Source organism: Callithrix jacchus, chromosome 15 (assembly GCF_049354715.1).
Source record: "Callithrix jacchus isolate 240 chromosome 15, calJac240_pri, whole genome shotgun sequence".
Lineage (NCBI taxonomy): Eukaryota > Metazoa > Chordata > Mammalia > Primates > Cebidae > Callithrix > Callithrix jacchus.
This window is the reverse complement of record NC_133516.1, coordinates 99,387,158-99,404,766: the sequence shown is the minus strand read 5'-3', so window position 1 is coordinate 99,404,766 and position 17,609 is coordinate 99,387,158. Positions and strand designations below refer to the sequence as shown.

General features: G+C 41.2%; 1 protein-coding gene across 8 annotated transcripts in view; it reads right to left on the bottom strand.

Moving 5' to 3' along the window:
* Positions 1-17,609, bottom strand: part of HHLA2 (HHLA2 member of B7 family) — an 87,409-nt gene that overhangs the window by 27,251 nt on the left and 42,549 nt on the right. For 3 of the 8 annotated variants that reach the window (XM_078352278.1, XM_054246132.2, XM_035274384.3), the window contains one exon: positions 1,121-1,230. The exons of 3 other annotated variants lie outside the window; for them this stretch is intronic. The gene's annotated coding sequence lies outside the window, so the exon portion shown is untranslated. Of the gene's footprint in view, positions 1-1,120 lie in introns of all 8 variants that reach the window. 2 more of the 8 variants (XR_008476907.2, XM_078352277.1) reach the window with 1 other exon arrangement.

The following is a 17,609-nucleotide window of genomic DNA, read 5'->3' as shown; positions in this document are numbered from 1 at the left end:
TTACATTTTAAAGACTATAAGAAAGTTACTGAAAACACAACCTTAGGAAGAAGGCCTTTTAACCTAACTGTACATTTCCTATTACAGACATCTCTCTACAAAAATGAAAAAAGCAACAAAAATAGAAATATGTTTGCAATATGACAAAATTATTACTCTAATTGTTTTTATTTCTCTTAGAGCAATAACTAAGATACTTGGTGAAGTCAAAAGTGCTCTAAAACAGTATTCGTTATCAAAATTAAGACCTTTATATTTCTTCCTATGGAAGTATTTGAATGTGTAATATATAAAGGATATCACAGTAATTGTCTCCAAATAGTGAGATTACAAGTAATTGTTAAACTCATTTTTCTTCTATGAAAATATGTAAACATGTAATAATACTTTTTGCCTCTCATTAAAAAAAAACTTAAAATTTAATTAATGTCCCTTTCCGAGCAAACATGAACTCAGATTCGCCTTGTTTACTGTAACTTTGAAACCTTCCCTGTCCATTGTCTTACTAGAGGTTCATCCTCCCACCACCTAGGTTGACTCCAGTATTTGCTACCTTCTCGTGAAACTGACATTCCCTTTTCCCGTCTCCCGTCCAGCTGATGCTCTTACTTCATTAATTGTTGTGATTGATTATGGCTACTCCCTCATCCTCCTGTTGCTACCTCAACCAACCTATTAACATGCAGGTGCACTCTTCTTGCCTTTCCTTCTGCTCTTATCCAAGGCCAAACCCTTCACTGTGCTCTACATCTCACACCTTTCTGCATTCGAGAAATTTGTCCCTGCAATCATATTTCCTTTCTGTGCACCATCAGGATTTCTCTCTCTTCTGAACCTATTCTACAAGCATAAATGTTCCAAGCACCCATCTTAGGAACATGAGAAAAAAATATTCTTCCCTAACTCTTGATTACCTATTTCTTAGCTCCATTAATTTTTTGAAATAATTGTCTAAATAGCTGTCTTCATTTCCCACTTTACAATCTCCTATCAACTCTCGGCTCTTTTCTGCATGACATAAGCTGCTCTTGTAGTGTCACCAAGAACACCAAAAACGGTGACATTGCTTTTCCTCCTCTAACTCAACTTCACAGCAGCATTTAATGTAATTGACTGTTACCTTCCTTTGTTAAGAGTCTTCTCTTGGTTTCCGGAACATCAGACTCTCCTAGTTTTTCCTTCTTCACTGCTGTTCCTTCTTAGTCCGTTATGGGTTCTCTTCTGCTTGCCCTATTTATGTGGAAATATGGAATGTTCTCAGGTGTTTTACTTTCTCTCTACTCTCTCCTTAGGCGAGTTTGTCTCATGACTGAATGTAATTTTCACATCAAGGATTCTCAAACGTATCTACTGGGTCAAGTTCATACATTCAACTGTTCTTCTGAACGGTTCATTTAGATGCCCAAAATTAACATGAGCCCTTACTTCCAGCTCATTCCCTTTTCCATTGCTCTATGACCCACCCTCAACACAGCAAAACAGCAAAAAAGTATCCTCTTCTTCCTCCAGTCTTCATCTCAATAACTAGTACCAAATTCTTCCGGTTGTTTGGGCCAGAAACTTAGGAATCAATCCTGACTCTTCCATTCTCTCACGCCCCATATCTAATCTATTAATCAATCTTTTTGTTGTTGTTAATGAATTAGATAAACTCCATTATTTGTCCACTTCTCTCCAACTCTACTATTACCATCCTGCTCCAAAGCCACCATCACTTACCTGGATATCTACAAATAGGCATTTGGCTAGTTACCCTTTTCCTACTGTTGTCTCCTTCCAATCTACTATCAGTACAGCAGTCAGGAGTCACACTTTGAAAATAGAAGTCATTCTATAATATCCTCATAATTCAATCCCTCCAGTGGCTTCCCACCACACTTAGAATAAGATCCAAATTCTTAACCCCAGCATCCCAAGCCCTGGATACTCCGGCTCCTGGTCCTGTCTGTCACCCCAACCTTTCCCACGGCAGCCCACAGAATATATTCCAGGAGACTTGTGAACACAAGTGCTCTAATTCAAGGGTCCGCATGAGCACAAGCTGAAAATGGAGGCTTTGAGGACTATTTAATTCAAGTTTTGAATAAAATGACAAATTACAGTAACTCATTTATCATCTAAGATAAAATACTACAAATTTAAAAAAATACCCAGCCTCTTCCACACAAAGGCTTGATTTAGCGCTGTTGAAATAATTTCAGCATTCAGCTAAGTGAGGCAGTTAATGAGTATTTGGCCCTATTTTTATGCCTACGTTTTATTTTTAGACATTTATTTTTTTTCCTCAAAATAAGCAGAAAGCTTCCACCTTAGATTATACTGAAGTTACCCAAGTTGCAATCAGCACCCTTACAAAAGGGCTGAAATGTGAGAAGCATCTTGTTCTAGTACATTTTGGCTGGATTCCAGATGTGAGGGAGAAAGGCAGAGAGAGGCAGCCTCTGCAGTAGAATATGGCAAAAAAGAAACCCATATGCTAAGACTAATCAGAAGAGAAAATTGAGACCATTTCTACAAGCATAAAATAGCAAAAACAGAACAACTACCCCATACCACCCATCTCGATAGCTACAGACTAAATCGACCACAGCCATCAGTACTAATTGTGACAATGATGATGGCAACATCACTTGCAGTTGGGACAGATTCTCTAGCCTGCACATCAGTAACACTCAAAATCATTCCATAATGTGTATGTATCTTACGACATCATGTTGTACACAGTAAAAATATATGTTATCTGTCAATATTGTTTTAAAAAGACTAGTTCTGGCCTCATAACTGCTGGTCTCAATCTGGCCAGAGCCACAGAACAAGTTGATTCTCTTTTTTGAAAAAGAAGAATGTTTTGCATCACTATCATCAGCACGCCAGTTCACAAATGTTCTGTATTCCTTTGAGGAAATGCAGCTTCTAGGTGCTACATTCTCCTCTGCATTGTTTTACTTGCTGTGCTGAGCTAGTTTGTAAAAGACTCTTTATTTTTATTTATTTATTTATTTAATTTTTTATTGCGTTTTAGGTTTGGGGGACATGAGCAGAACATGAGAGACAGTTGCATAGGTACACACATGGCAGTGTGTTTTGCTGCCTTCCAACCCCTTCACCCACATTTGGCATTTCTTCCCATGCTATCCCTCCCCAGCTCTGCCCCCCCGCTGTCCCTCCCCTATTCCCCCCAATAGACCCCAGTGTGTAGTGCTCCCCTCCCTGTGTCCATGTGTTCTCATTGTTCATCACCCGCCTATGAGTGAGAATATGCGGTGTTTCATTTTCTGTTCTTGTGTCAGTTTGCTGAGAATGATGTTCTCCAGATTCATCCATGTCCCTACAAAGGACACGAACTCAACATTTTTGATTGCTGCATAATATTCCATGGTATATAGGTGCCACATTTTCCCAATCCAGTCTATCATCGATGGGCATTTGGGTTGGTTCCAGGTCTTTGCTATTGTAAAAGACTCTTAACAAAGTAAAACTCTTTGTAGCATCCTGGAGCTGCTCCTCAGCATTCACTTGGACTTTAATAGGATTGATGGTTTAGATAGAAAAAGAACAAAAGAACAATATCAGGATTACTCTCTATTTACCCATAACCTCTCTCCTGATGTTCTACAGTGAAATTCCACCACGTAGGGGACTTACACATGTACTGAAACTTCCATCTCTAGGGGCACTGTCTTTGCCTTCAGTTCTGTTTTGGTATGTTTCTGTTTTTGTTGTTTATTTTGGAAATCAGGCTAAGATGATGTGCTAACACGCGTTGGGTAGGTAAAGAGGTGCAATGGCAGGGCAGGGAGACTGAAGGGAAAGGGGAGGTGAAACAAGGAAGAATGGAAAGCGGGCACGAGGAAGAGTGGAACGCGGACACGAGGAGGAACGGAAAGCAGATTTGCCAGCCACAGCTTCAGAAAGGAAAATAGAGCCACTTGCTCAGTCACAAGGGACAATCTCTAGACATGCTCTCAAGAACCACAGCAGCTCCCAACAATCCATCAGAGGAAAAGAACAAAAGGAATTTATCTGTAAGTTGCCTCCCACTGGTAAAAGTTCCCCCCACAGGCATTAACTCCTGTGTTCTTCCTGGTTGTGCATCTGGCCCCTTGGGACAACCACTACAAAAGCCAAATGCCATGCCTCACTGAATGACATTTTAACTGCATGATGCTTTGTGCTTGAGTCTGGAAACACAGGAAAGGTGAACCTGCCGTCTGAGTTTCCTTGGGTCACGTCTGGACTCTGCAGCCGCTGCACTTCCCGTGCTGGTAGGCATAATGGAGGACATGCTGAACATGGCCTCCCCAGGGAAGACGGGTCAGCTGGTGAAATCTGGAAATTGGGCCTGGTCTCTTTTTTTGTCTAACCAGTTGAGGACCCAAGAGACAAGAGAAACCCAGAAAATTTAGGGATTCTCATAAGTTGGGTCCCGTAAAAGTAGTTATTTAAAGCTTCTCTTCCTTAACCAATTGCAAATCAAAAAACCTTTGGAAAAAAAAGGTAGTTATTTTAAAAATACCACACGTTTGCTATCTGATATTCTGTGAATTTGCAGTTAATCATCTACCTAGGTTTCCTTTTGCTGCTTTTATTGATATAGTTTTCATGCATGCGTTGCTTAGCTGCCGCTACCTGCTCACATAACTTCATCTTTCTTTGGAGGATTGCACTGGGATGATAGAAGCTGCAGTTCTCCGGTTACATTGCTTCGAGACTCCCTGCCCCAGTGGTGGCTTCAAGGCAAGAAACACAGTGTAGTCCAGCGTTCCCCTGGGTTCGGGCTGAACCTTCACCTGAAGCCACATTCTTTCTCAGCTTCTTTCTGCATCGTCCTGCTTCTCACTCTTCAGGTTTCGCACAGTTAATGAGAACAGGCCTTCTTTACTTGCCCCATACATCCTCATCTCAGGAGAGCTTGGTTCCCTTAAAGCTGGGCCCAAGATGAAGCACTTGTACAGGTTCATTACACATTACACAAGAGGGTCCAGGAAACTACTCATGCTTCCAGGGACCACTGTCCAGCTCAGCCTTCAATCATGAAATGTTTCTTCTTGTCAAAAGGGTATATAATATAATCCTCCGTAATAGCTCTCTATATCAGAAAGAATATAGCTAGACAGAGTGGGTTTTTGTTGTTTTAGCAAGAATGCTGCAAAGCTGAGAAAACTGACAAAAGAAATTGTCAGGGTTAACATGGCAGACAGTAGGCATTTTGTCAAATACATCGAGGTAGTGAGCAATTGAACAAAACTCCATTCAATAAAGTTAGTGTTGGACATGTGCACATGTAACGCCAAGGACTTCTTGAAAATAATCAGCTTTTTCTCTGTAAAACATATCACTAGATGCCCATGGCCCACCAAGTGCTTCTAGAAAACCAGTGTGCACTTTCCAAACACTTCCACCCCAGCAGCTCAGTGGATTATCATCAAATAATTCAACAAAATCTTAATTGATTAAATGGAGGACAAGACCAAACCTGGTATTTCTTAAGTGGCTAATTGAGTAAGATGAATGCTTTGGAAAGGCTAAATAAAAGCAAGTCACACAAAAGATGAAAAAAATCAGCTATTGGATTAGATGTGGGGGAGACAATGGCAGAAGATTCAAGCAAATTCCAAGAGTCTAGGAGGAGCTGCACTTTTTTGCACATGTTTGAATGCAAAGGTCTCTGGCTATTTTTAAGAGACAAAAACTGGAAATACTGAATAATGCATTATTGATTCCGCTTGTTCTAGTGATACAGAAAAAAAAATCTAACAGTGGCACCATACTCAGGACAAGGCTTTGACTCTGCTTTTCCCAAAGACTAGAAAATGAGTGGACTTTTAAGTTGAGATTTAAAAAATTCAAAATGTATAACTCAAATAACTTTTTTTTAGCTAGACGAACTAGTTTTTTTGGGGGGTGGTGGAGATGGAGTCTTGCTCTGTTGTCCAGGCTGGAGTCCTGTGGCATGCTCTTGGCTCACCACAACCTCTGCCTCCTGGGTTCAAGCGAGTCTCCTGCCTCAGCCTCCTGAGTAGCTGGGATTACAGGTGCATACCACCATGCCCAGCTAATTTTTGTATTTTTAGTAGAGACTGGGTTTCACCACGTTGGTCAGGCTGGTCTCAAACTCCTGACCTCATGATCCACCTGCCCTAGCCTCCCAAAGTGCTGGGATTACAGGTGTGAGCCACCGCATCTGGCCAACTAGTTTTTATCCAGACATATCTGATTATGTCAGATGTAAGGACTTCCACTGGATGACATGAAACCTCTACAATGATATGGTGAGCTCTCAAAACAGATAATGTGAGACCAAGCTTCCTTAACTGAGAAGGATCAGCAGTATCAGGGGTCGAAAAATCTGGACTACACTGAAATACGAAGCTGGAAACTTCTTTTCCAATGCCAATTTAAGCTTATCACCTAAGTCTGATATCAGCATTCCATCCTATGCTGGTTACAGCTGTTACATTTAAATACCTCTATTGTGTGGTAAGTGATATAACCAGCAATCATCATTCCCCAGTATGAAATTAATCATTCCCACTCAATCCCTTTGTCATCTTTTCAAATCCAGAAGTAAAGAACGCCTACTTGTGTCTACATATCAAGGTGCTTGGGTGGGTGACCTGTAACTGAGTATCAGAATCAAGGATTTGGTATGAAGAATAGGCAAACCCAATCTGTGTAAGACTTACTCCTATCTTCATAGACTGCTTAGAGCTTTTTTTGAAGTTATGCTTTATAATAGACTGTTTTCGCTCAAGTACTTGTGCCTATGTACACCGGAATTAGTGGCTATCCGTCCTCAGAATTTAAAGTGGTTGCTAACATGACTAGCTAGTATACACACACACACACACACACACACACACACACACACACACACTCTCCTGGCCTAGTTCTGCGTATGCACTTCAGTAAGTCATTTCCTACGTACAGTGGTTATCGTGTTGGCTTTGTGCCAGTGAGTATTTTGCGCTCAGAGTCAATTCTTCCAAATAACTCTGGTTTCTAAAACTTCATTGCTTCAGCAGCCTTCTCTTCTACTCCCAATCCACACCTAAGTTAGAGCCAGAAAAGGTTCAAGCTTTGAGAAACAAGAGACAATACCTCCAACTTATCTGGACATCCTAGGAAACAGGGCTAGGGCATTCTTTGTATGGTACCCCCCACTGTCATCTAGAAAGTTTTAGCATCTTTCTTGTCATTAAAAATATATGATTTGAATATCTAGCAGCAAGCTAAATTCCGAGAAATTTATATGTGTGTGTGTGTGTGTGTGTGTGTGTGTGTATATATATATATATATATATATATATATATAGAGAGAGAGAGAGAGAGAGAGAGAGAGAAATAGACTCATTTATTTCTCAGAATTGATGCCTGGAGCTGTAGCTGCCATCTTACAGTTGTGAGGAAATAAGTACCAGCATTAAGAAGTCACAGTAACAAGGATGACGGAGCAGACAGATGGAAAGAAGCTGGGTTTGTGACGACAAATCATATATGTATATATGATTTGAGCATCACCTATGGGTCACGAACTGTACAGGGATGAGTCAGTCCCTAATCTTAGAAAGCTCCATCGGGTACCAAAAGACAGGTGAATTCCGTAAACAAATAAATCACAGTACAGAGATGCAGACAGAAAGAAGGCTCCCAGCAGGTGCTGTGGATGGACACAGGAAAGATACTTGAGCTTGGAAAGGGCAGGGTGTTGAGGAGGACCTCTGAAAGCATCGGGTTTGAGGGACAAAGAGACTCTGGCCTACAAGGAAGAGTAGAAGTTTATTCTGGACAGACAGTAGAACGAAAGTGCAGCAGCAAGCGAGAACATAAATCCTGTATGATAATATTAATACCCAGCAGGCCACATGGAAGAGAAGATGCTGGAAAGGTGTCCAAGGGGTAGATCATGACCCTTATTTTAAGCCACACTGGAAGGCTAATGATGAAGTCAGATTGTGTTTTAGAAAGATCATATCAATGGGATTACAGTGCTTGAGAAAAAGGAGCCAGGCCAGGTGCAATGGCTCACGCCTATAATCCCAGCACTTTGGGAGGGTGAGGTGGGTGGATCATCTGAGGTCAAGAGTTCGAGACCAGCCTGGCCAGCATGACAAAATGCTGTCTCTACTAAAAATACAAAAAATAACCTGGGCATTGTGGTGGGTGTCTGTAATCCCAGTTACTCAGAGGCTGAGGCAGGAGAATCACTAGGTGGAGGTTGCAGTGAGCCGGGATTGCGCCACTGCCCTCCAGCCTGAGCAACAAGAGCAAAACTCCATATAAAAAAAAAAAAGAAAGAAAAAAAAACCAGCTGATAAGCATCAGCTAGGTAAAGGTAAGAGAATACCATTAAAAGAAGACTTTAGTAGGAGATGGATAACATGTGGAAGGACCCTGTGACAGACATCAGTACCATCTGTCCTTCCTTGCTGGCAACTCCTCAAGTTGTGTTGTAGGATGCGATTACCTCTATTTTTCTTTCTTTCTTTTTTTTTTTTTTTTTGAGATGGAGTTTCGCTCTTGTTACCCAGGCTGGAGTGCAATGGCGCGATCTCGGTTCACCGTAACCTCTGCCTCCTGGGTTCAAGCAATTCTCCTGCCTCAGTCTCTCGAGTAGCTGGGACTACAGGCGTGTGCCACCATGCCCAGCTAAATTTTGTATTTTTAGTAGAGATGCCTCTATTGAAAAGAACTGACAAAGTGTCCAGAAAGGTAAATGAGATGAGCATGTCTGGCTCAGGATGGAAATGAGAGCCTCTAAATTGTTTGCAAGAACAGAGCATGATGGCAAACGCCTTCCCTCTACTTTTGGATCGTTGATTTGATGCCCGGAGCTGGAGCTGCCATCTTACAGTTGTAAGGAAACAAGGACCAGCATTAAGAAGTCACAGTAACAAGGATGACGGAGCAGACGGTGGGAAGACGCTGGGCTTGTGACGACACTGTCGAATCTCTGCTCCTGCCTGTGCTGGACCCTCTCCATCTAGTCTTCCTGTTAAGTAATACATTTAAACTACCGTGAGTTGGATTTTCAAATGTCTCCAAACATTCCAAAGTGATGAAAAATGAAGAAAATTAATGACGAAAACTAAGAGATGAAGTTACTGACACATGAACTTAGCTCTGTTTTTTTTTGTTTAAATAAATAAATCAGTGAAAACCAAATGTCTCCTTTCACAACAAAATGTTGAAAGATGTGTTATATTTTAACAGAGTCATGTAAAATGTAAGAGACACACGTTTGCTTAGTCATGGTAGCAAAATACTTTTAATCTGAAGCTAAAACAAATGTTAGTTATGACCCAGTGCAAGTTGGTAGGAAGTTTAATGTGCCTTATGGTTTTTATAGTAGTTTTCTGACAGAATAACCACATTACCTTAAAAATTCCTATTTATTTTTAGTGTCAACATTAAAAGGAAAATACTGACTCTTAACTGAAGCATTATCTTGCAAATATGGGAATTTTCTTTTATATAAAAGAGTTTGAGGCTTGGCATAATGGCTCACCCCTGTAATCCCAGCACTTTGGGAGGCCAAGCTGGGCAGATCACCTGAGGTCAGGAGTTTGATACCAGCCTGACCAACATGGTGAAACCCTGTCTCTACTAAAAATAAAAAAATTAGCAGGGCATGGTGGCAGGAGCCTGTAATCCCAGCTACTCGGAGTCTGAGGCATGAGAATTGCTTGAACTTGGCAGAGGTTGCATTGAGCCAAGATCGCACCACTGCACTCCCAGCCTGGGTAACCATGCGAGACTTCATCTCAAAAAAATAAAAAAAGAAAAAAGAAAAGAGTTTGGCTATTTTAACCTCCAGGACCCCTGTTTCCTTATTTCTTTCAAAGAAAAGAAAAAGAGTAAATCCTTCTTTTCAAGATGTCTTTAAAAATAAGGCTATAAGGTAATAAAACAATGTACAATTTCAGAGTGTATAGCTGGGACTTGAATATTTATGGGAAAAATGAATTGGATATCTTATGACAGAACTGTGTATTTCAATGCCCTCAGTTTATAAATTCAACACCAAATTTAAGACTAAAGAAGGAACAATATAAAAGCTTTTATTTGGTATATAGACTTTCAAATGCCCAGAATTTGAGTTTGATGTATTTGAACACATGGGTGTGTTGATTCATTCATATAAATCAAGCGGCCAAGATATACCAGGTAGGTCAACCTTTGTTTGGTTCTATTTGTTTCTATAATTAGAAATTTTCCAGGGAAGTTTTCTGAGTTAAGACTGGCAAATTTGGGTGAGAGAGGGAGCATGTGTAACCAATGCTGAGCAATTTATAGGATGGGAAGATATCTTTAAGTGGGGCATCTTTACCCACGCCCCCATCTGCTCAAGCAGTGAGGTCCAGGCCCAGCATGAGTCGCTATGGAATGAGTCTTCTTGCACTGGCTTCCAATCCTTTACTGTCCAAAGATTATCACCTTCTTTGAGAGATAGAAACTCTCTGGCAAGTCCTCCCTGTCTCAGTTCTGTCCTTTCCCATCTCTCCCTAAACCTGAGCCCTCCTCCTAATCTGTCTGGCCCTTCACCGAGGGGCTCTTTCCTCCTACCCCCACACACTGAGTAACATTCCTGGACCCTGCTGTTCCCTCTAGGTATGATCCTAATTCCTATCTACCTTTACCTTCCGAGTCTTATTTGGGGCCGCATCTGTTGCCCCTCACTCATCACTCCCTGCTCACAATTTAAAGTCCTTTGAACCAGATTTTTCTTTCTTATCAATCCTGAAATCATTTTTGAAAGGCCCCAAGTGACACAACTGACCAGCCCAAGGCATTCTTAAACCAAATGAGAGTGGTCCAGCCACTCTTCCCTGGCCAACAAATAGGGTGCTCTTTCGTACGTGTGGTAAGTTTGGTAGGAGGTACTGTCATATCAGAGGAGCAGATCCTGTAAGTGAAAAAAGATGGAAGAAAGAATCAATGCACAGTGTTTACTAGGAGATTTACCTGCTAAAATAGAATCAATAACTTTCTCTTTTCTCCTGCATCTTATTTAACCCTTTTGGTAGTATGAATGCTACGTTTCAGTATCACTAAACATATATTAATGTATGCATTACATCTATATTATGTGCTATTACTATAGCATACAGTAAGACACCGTCATTCTGGGCACAATCACATGAAGTATTACAGTTTCCATTTTATAGATGAAGACACTGAGGTTCAGAGAAGTTAAGTAACTTCCTCAAGCTTACAACTGACAAATGGCAACGCTGAGACTAAATTAAGTTGGGCTCATGACTCTGAGGCCTTCTGTTAACCACTCTACTGTGAAATCCCACAGGTCACATCGGTGATTCGCCACCCCTAGGCGATTCCCCTGAGAAGCAACTATGGAGAAGCTGATCGTTTCTTTCAGTGTATATTTAATCTTTCTGTGAATCTTGACCTTTTTGTAAGTCTTATCCCTGGCTCCAAAAAGTTATTTCATCTCAGCAAGTGGTTGATGGTGACTGTCAAACCATGTACGGTTTTATAGTCATAACTACTGTGAAACCTGTATTGCATCAGAAAAGAAGTTAGTGCAACAACTCTAAAATAGTCAGGCTGTTTGCTTTTGGTTGCTCAGCTTTCCTGTGGCAAACAGGCCTTCCATTAATTATTAATCGTAGCCTCTTTTACTTTCAAAAGTGTTCTGGTTTGAATGATAAATGATGTGATCACTCTACTTATGTACCGTTGCCATCTCAGTCTCCTAAAAACATCGATTTGAACATGTAACCCATCTGCCCAAAAGTCAAGAGCTCTTGCTAAGTGTATGGGGCCATTTATGCATGCCCAGAAATCCTGCCTCCAGGACAAGTCTCTCTCCCTGTTTTATCTCATCCTGGAGAGATTATTAACCCTTGTTGATCATGGCAGTCCGCTCTACCACTCCGTCTAAGGATAGGCTAAATAATCCAGGTGTGAATAATCATGGCAACCTATCCAAGGTGAAAGGGGGACATGTCACCCAAGAAAGGCCATGGTCCTCCTGTGAATTAATCAAGGGCTCTCTCTGCTAGGCTCGTAGACAGAAAGCATATACTTAGAACTGCTGGCAGCAATAATTCCTGCCTCACCAAGAGAACTTCAACAGAAAGAAATCAATCAACGATGAGAAGTGAACAGGAAGGCTGAGGGTGAGTGCTTGATGAGAAGTAGTCAGGTGCAGCAGAGCACACGCGTGCCCCTCAGTAAGCACGTTCTCATGACTTGCTTCCTAAGCTTCTTACTTCAATTCTATAAACTACCCCAGTAACTTTCCATTCTAGGTAATGCTAATGAAATCCCTCTGCTTAAGCTCATTTGAATTTTGTTTCTGTAACTTACATGTAAAAGTATACCAACACCTCATATTCCCTAAAATTTCACCTTCAATAATATTCAAAGATATTAAATATTTTAAAATCCTAATGTGTAACCTGGCAGAATGTCAAAGATATATATAAATATATATCTCTACATATATACATATGTGTTTGTGTGTGTTTATATACACACATATACATTAATATTCAGTTCTGAGAAAGATACCTGGAGACAGTGGCTTATATTATTGGTGAGGTCATACACTGATAATCAAGTTTCTGAAAAGCAATTTGGTGATATTTTTCAAATGCCTTTAAAATTGCAAGACCTTTTGTATCATTTAGGGTGAATTTAGTGACAAGAAACAAACAAGTTGAGGACATAATCAAGAAGGAACTTAGAAGGACACTGGTAACTGCAGAACTCAAGGAAGATTGACCAAGCGCCAAAAAGAGCAAAGGTCCAGACAATTCCCCGAAAGTAACCCTGGACACTTCCTGGGTTCTGTCATACAGTGACTCAGTTCCAATCAAACCTCACCTGGATAGGTTTCAGTTCTACTTTCTAAAGTTTCTGGGGGGAACCCGCTTTGATTATGTACTTCTACTCTTGGGAAAGTTCGCCATGGCTAGGACATCCAGCGATTAAGGGAGGACATCGAGATATAAACTGCTCATTGGTGTATTTTCATTCACTCAACTTTGACTGTACAAACACGCACATTCTGCGTAGACAAAGATGCCTCCACCTAACACCACCCAAATCCTCGACGAACAACGGTAAGCTCGCTCATCTTCACGGTGGCAAGCAACCAGAGTTACCCACAGCTGCTGCCTCTGGGAGTAATGATATATTTCACAAGGCCGCTGCTCATTAAGATCAGTGCTTCTCAAACTACCTGTAGTAAAGCAGCAGTAAACTTTGTCGTGGACGAATTCACTGGGAAAATGCAATAAAAATGAATGAATTGCTAGAAAAATGAAATTAAAGAACATCAAATGCAAGCCTCAATTTTTATTATTAAATACAACAGGCATAGAGATGTTAATGCCACCTGCGCAGCACAATTTTAAATACTCTCGTTCTGTACTTCTCTCAGCATGAACCAGTAATAAACAGCTCACACACCAGCACCAGCGTGCATACCCCCCGACTTTGAATAGCACTACTCTTGGTAATGCCATTTCCCCTCAAATCCACTTCAGCCTCTGGTCCAAAATGCATACTTTACCACCAGCAGCACACTGCATGTAAAATGCGGAGAGAAAACATTTTGCTCTAAGTCATGACACAGCAAGCAAGGAAACAGAGCTTTCTTTCTGCCACTCAGCCTTAAAAGCCAGCGCTGGTATTAGGTATTCTCTTTGCTGTTACCCATACGGTAAAAGCCAGCCCCTCCGCTTTTCTTTCAATGGAATAACCCAAACCTTGGTTCTTGAGCTATTGCAGTTCCCAGGGGTCTTGCGTGTTGATCTTTGATTAATCTTCCCCACTGAGCACATGAGGAAAAGTTAGGACCCACGGAATTCCTTTCACATTCCTCCTAGATCTAGTTATACAGCAACATTGCATCTCCCCACCTAGGCAAAGTCAGACACCTCAGCCAACACAGTATCCCGCTTTCTGTCATTTGTTGTCTCCTAGTAGGAAGAGCCCAAATGGCCAGTTTTAGCTTCCAATTTAGAAGAACCACAGTGTATTACATAATGAAAGCATTTCTTCCTTAAGTACTAACAAGAAATGGGTTATCCTAAGAACAACAACAAGCAAGAATTTTGGGAATAGGTTAATTAATCATTGTTAGACACATCAGTCCCTCCTCACTCCTTGGTTCCTAGAACCATGTCTTTTAATTATGGGGAAACTAGTTTCTTATTTCAAACGCTAGTTCAGAGCCTAACCAGTGTTCTACAAAGTACAGATGTCATCAGACGGAAGAAGATGCCCTGTGAGATTGCAACGCTAAGTCTTCGGTGACCATTGCACCACGTCATAAGGCTAACTGCTTCATACGCAGGAAATGTAAAACAGTGAATCACATTTTAATTAGTTCATTGACTTCATTATTTGTTTTTGATCAAATAACTCTAACTCCCTTCATAGCCTATTTGGGTGGGATAACAAGATAGTTTATGAAGCATTTGGGAAGTTTGCAATTGGTAGCACTGGCAGGGGCATAACAGGGAGGACCATGGGAAAAGAGAATGCTGCTCCCTTCCATAATGAGAGCAACTAGGTATACTACAACAAGGAGTTGACTGTGTTTGCTAGGTTTGAGACCGTATCGGAGAGGAGGGCTGGTCTCTAAGCTTGACAAAGGGAGCACTCAGCTGTCGTAGCAGCATGGACTGCCTTGATGAGGGAAAGGCTGTGTGGTGGAGTCTGCACAAAGCCCCTATCGCTACTGTTGTGGCTGCCTCAGTCATGTGCTACCTGGAAACTCATCAGAAAGGCTGAAGCAGCAGCTCTCGATCGCACGAATAGGCATTCATACAGTCGGGTTAGTCCAGCCTCCTTTTCATGCTTGCTCAATGCACTCCTTTACTGTCTCATGTTCTGCATCCATTCCAGTGCTCCATGCTCACATTTCTTCTCTTGACCAACATACGCAAGAGCTTGTCACAGAACCTGACATTAGGTCTCATCTTCATTCAGGTAAACTTACAATGAGATGTATCACCCAACACTCTACCCATTGAGAGGCTTTCCCTTCTCCATTGTCTTTCAGTTAGCCCTGTCAGAGGCTCTAAAGCTGCAAAATCTACTTAAAGTCGGTGGTAGTTGTTATCCTGAAAAGTCGTCCTTTGTACCAAATACCTTGTTAGAGGGACTCCCCATGAGGCCACAAACACAGGTTGCAGATGAGACAGAAATAGGCTGGGCTCAGTGGGCATGTAAACAATCTGTTCATGCAACTGATGTGTTCTTTGTGGGTTTGATGGAATGTGGCCAGGCACATTCAACTTTATCCCTGGCTTTATTGTGTGTCCTGGATCCCTGATCATACAATCTAAAACGCCAACATCTTCATATACTGTGTATACTATCTGATTCACTTAGATGCATTTTCTGAAAAGAATAATTACTTGCTAAAGGGAGCAAAGCCTTTTTCCAAGATCTAGAAACTTTTATTGAAACTCTATTAGGATTTGCTAAGTAAATCATTCAGTATTCAGATCTGCCTTAGTCACTGCATTAATTTGCTCCAATGAGGAGACAACATATGGAACAGCAGTTGCAGTGAGAATCACCACCTGATTAAGTAATGATATGCTGGACAGTGTTTCTGGCACCAGCTCCATCTTTTCCTTGACTCAAGCTCCCGATGTGCAGATCTGCCGTTCCAGCTTCTATAAGGTGACCTGGGATCCCATAGCATCCTTCTAGCCTAAAAGTGACTTCCTCCTGTTACCTGGGCTCCTCACCATCTTCGATTTCATTTCCCAGTTCTTCTATCATTTCTTCCCTGCATTAAATCCCCTCTGTTGTAAATGCTTGGTTGATGCCATTTTCCTAGATAGATGACCTGTGGGTAAGTTAAACTGACTCATAAATAGGCCCTGTGGGATATAATACATTTGTCTCTGAGTAAATAATAGATGTCTATCGTTGGCAAGTTTCTGAATCTGCAAATACGCTCCCGGATCTTTTTTTAAAAGGGTCTGTTACAATAGGAGAGCCAAGTGGCAGTAATTTGTGTTTACCTCACACATTTAAAACAGTTGATCAGAAGCAGTACCACATCCTAGGCCATTTTCAAAGCACTGAAAGATATACATGCAGATACTCGTGTCTTATTCCCATCTAGTTTCTCAGCTTTGATGCCGCATTAATGACACTTGGGGAATGATAGTTTTTGGTGTTGTTTTGTATCAAAATTAAAAATAAAACACAGATCTTAAAGGCTAGCTCATCAACGTGGTTCCCAAAGATTCCATGTTTAATCGAAGCCAGAGACTTCGACTTCTCTGACCATTTCCTGAGCCCCGATGATTTCTTTGCCTTTGGAACTGACTACACCCATTGGAGTCTCCGGTCACCTGTTCTCAGTACAACTCCTCCTAACTCTGCTAGTTCAGAGACCGCATTTTCCTCGCACCCTTCCAGCTGTAGTTCTGGCCTATGAAGAATAGCAACATGCACTTTAAAGGATTCTGTGACCTGCCTTAGCAATTTACTTCCCGTGGGAAAAAAAGATTCTTCTGGGCCCCGACGCAGAACAGAATGAGAGCTAGATGGGTCAGAGACACACACATACATGTATCCAAACCGATATTTCTAGTTCTTACAGGCTTTTGAGCCAAAAAGAATCTGCATAATGAAGGGGAAGGAATTCGGTATCATCTAGTATAGGACAGCATTCAACAATGGTTTGCACTCACCAGGCCATGGAACTTGAAATTAAAGCTGGCTGCCCCGGCTAGCTCATTGAATACAGACTACCTGGTGAGTACTATACCAATGATTTCAGCAAGATCTGAATTTCTGAAAATTCCTCTAAAAATATTATTTCCTCCCTATTCTCTGAGGCACATATGTGTTGAATTTAAATTAATTTTTTTTTGTTACTGAGAAAGCAACACTGAAAAGACAGATATAGGTTTGGACCGTGTAGGGCTGCCAGATAAAATACAGGATGTCCAGTTGAATTTGAATTCAAATAAACTGATTATTTTTTAGTAAACATATATCCTAGGCAATACCTCAGACATACTTATACTGAAATTCAAATTTAACTGGGAATCTTGTACTTTTAATTGATAAATCTGGAAATTCTATGGGTAGGAGCAGTTGGCATTTACTTCTTTTCATATAAAGGAGACTTTGCTACTTTTGGCAAGGGAATAAAAAGAAGTGGTTGAGAACTAACGTTATGACATGAGATTCTTTAGGTTTGAATGGCATCACCTCTACTTACTGACTATGTGGCTCTGGACCAGAACCAGCTACGTGATTTATTAAGTCAGGGTGCTTCATCAGCCTCCATTCTCTTCATTTGGGCATCATCTATCCAGACACCTAGAGTTTCACTTCCAAAGAGATGCCCAGTTGCCTGAGGGTGATAGATCGACTACCTGTTTGGCCACCACTTACCATTACCTTTTAATTTTTTTTTTTTTTTTTTTTTTTTTGAGATGGAGTTTCACTCTTGTTACCCAGGCTGGAGTGCAATGGCTCGATCTCGGCTCACCGCAACCCCCGCCTCCTGGGTTCAGGCAATTCTCCTGCCTCAGCCTCCTGAGTAGCTGGGATTACAGGCACACGCCACCATGCCCAGCTAATTTTTTGTATTTTTA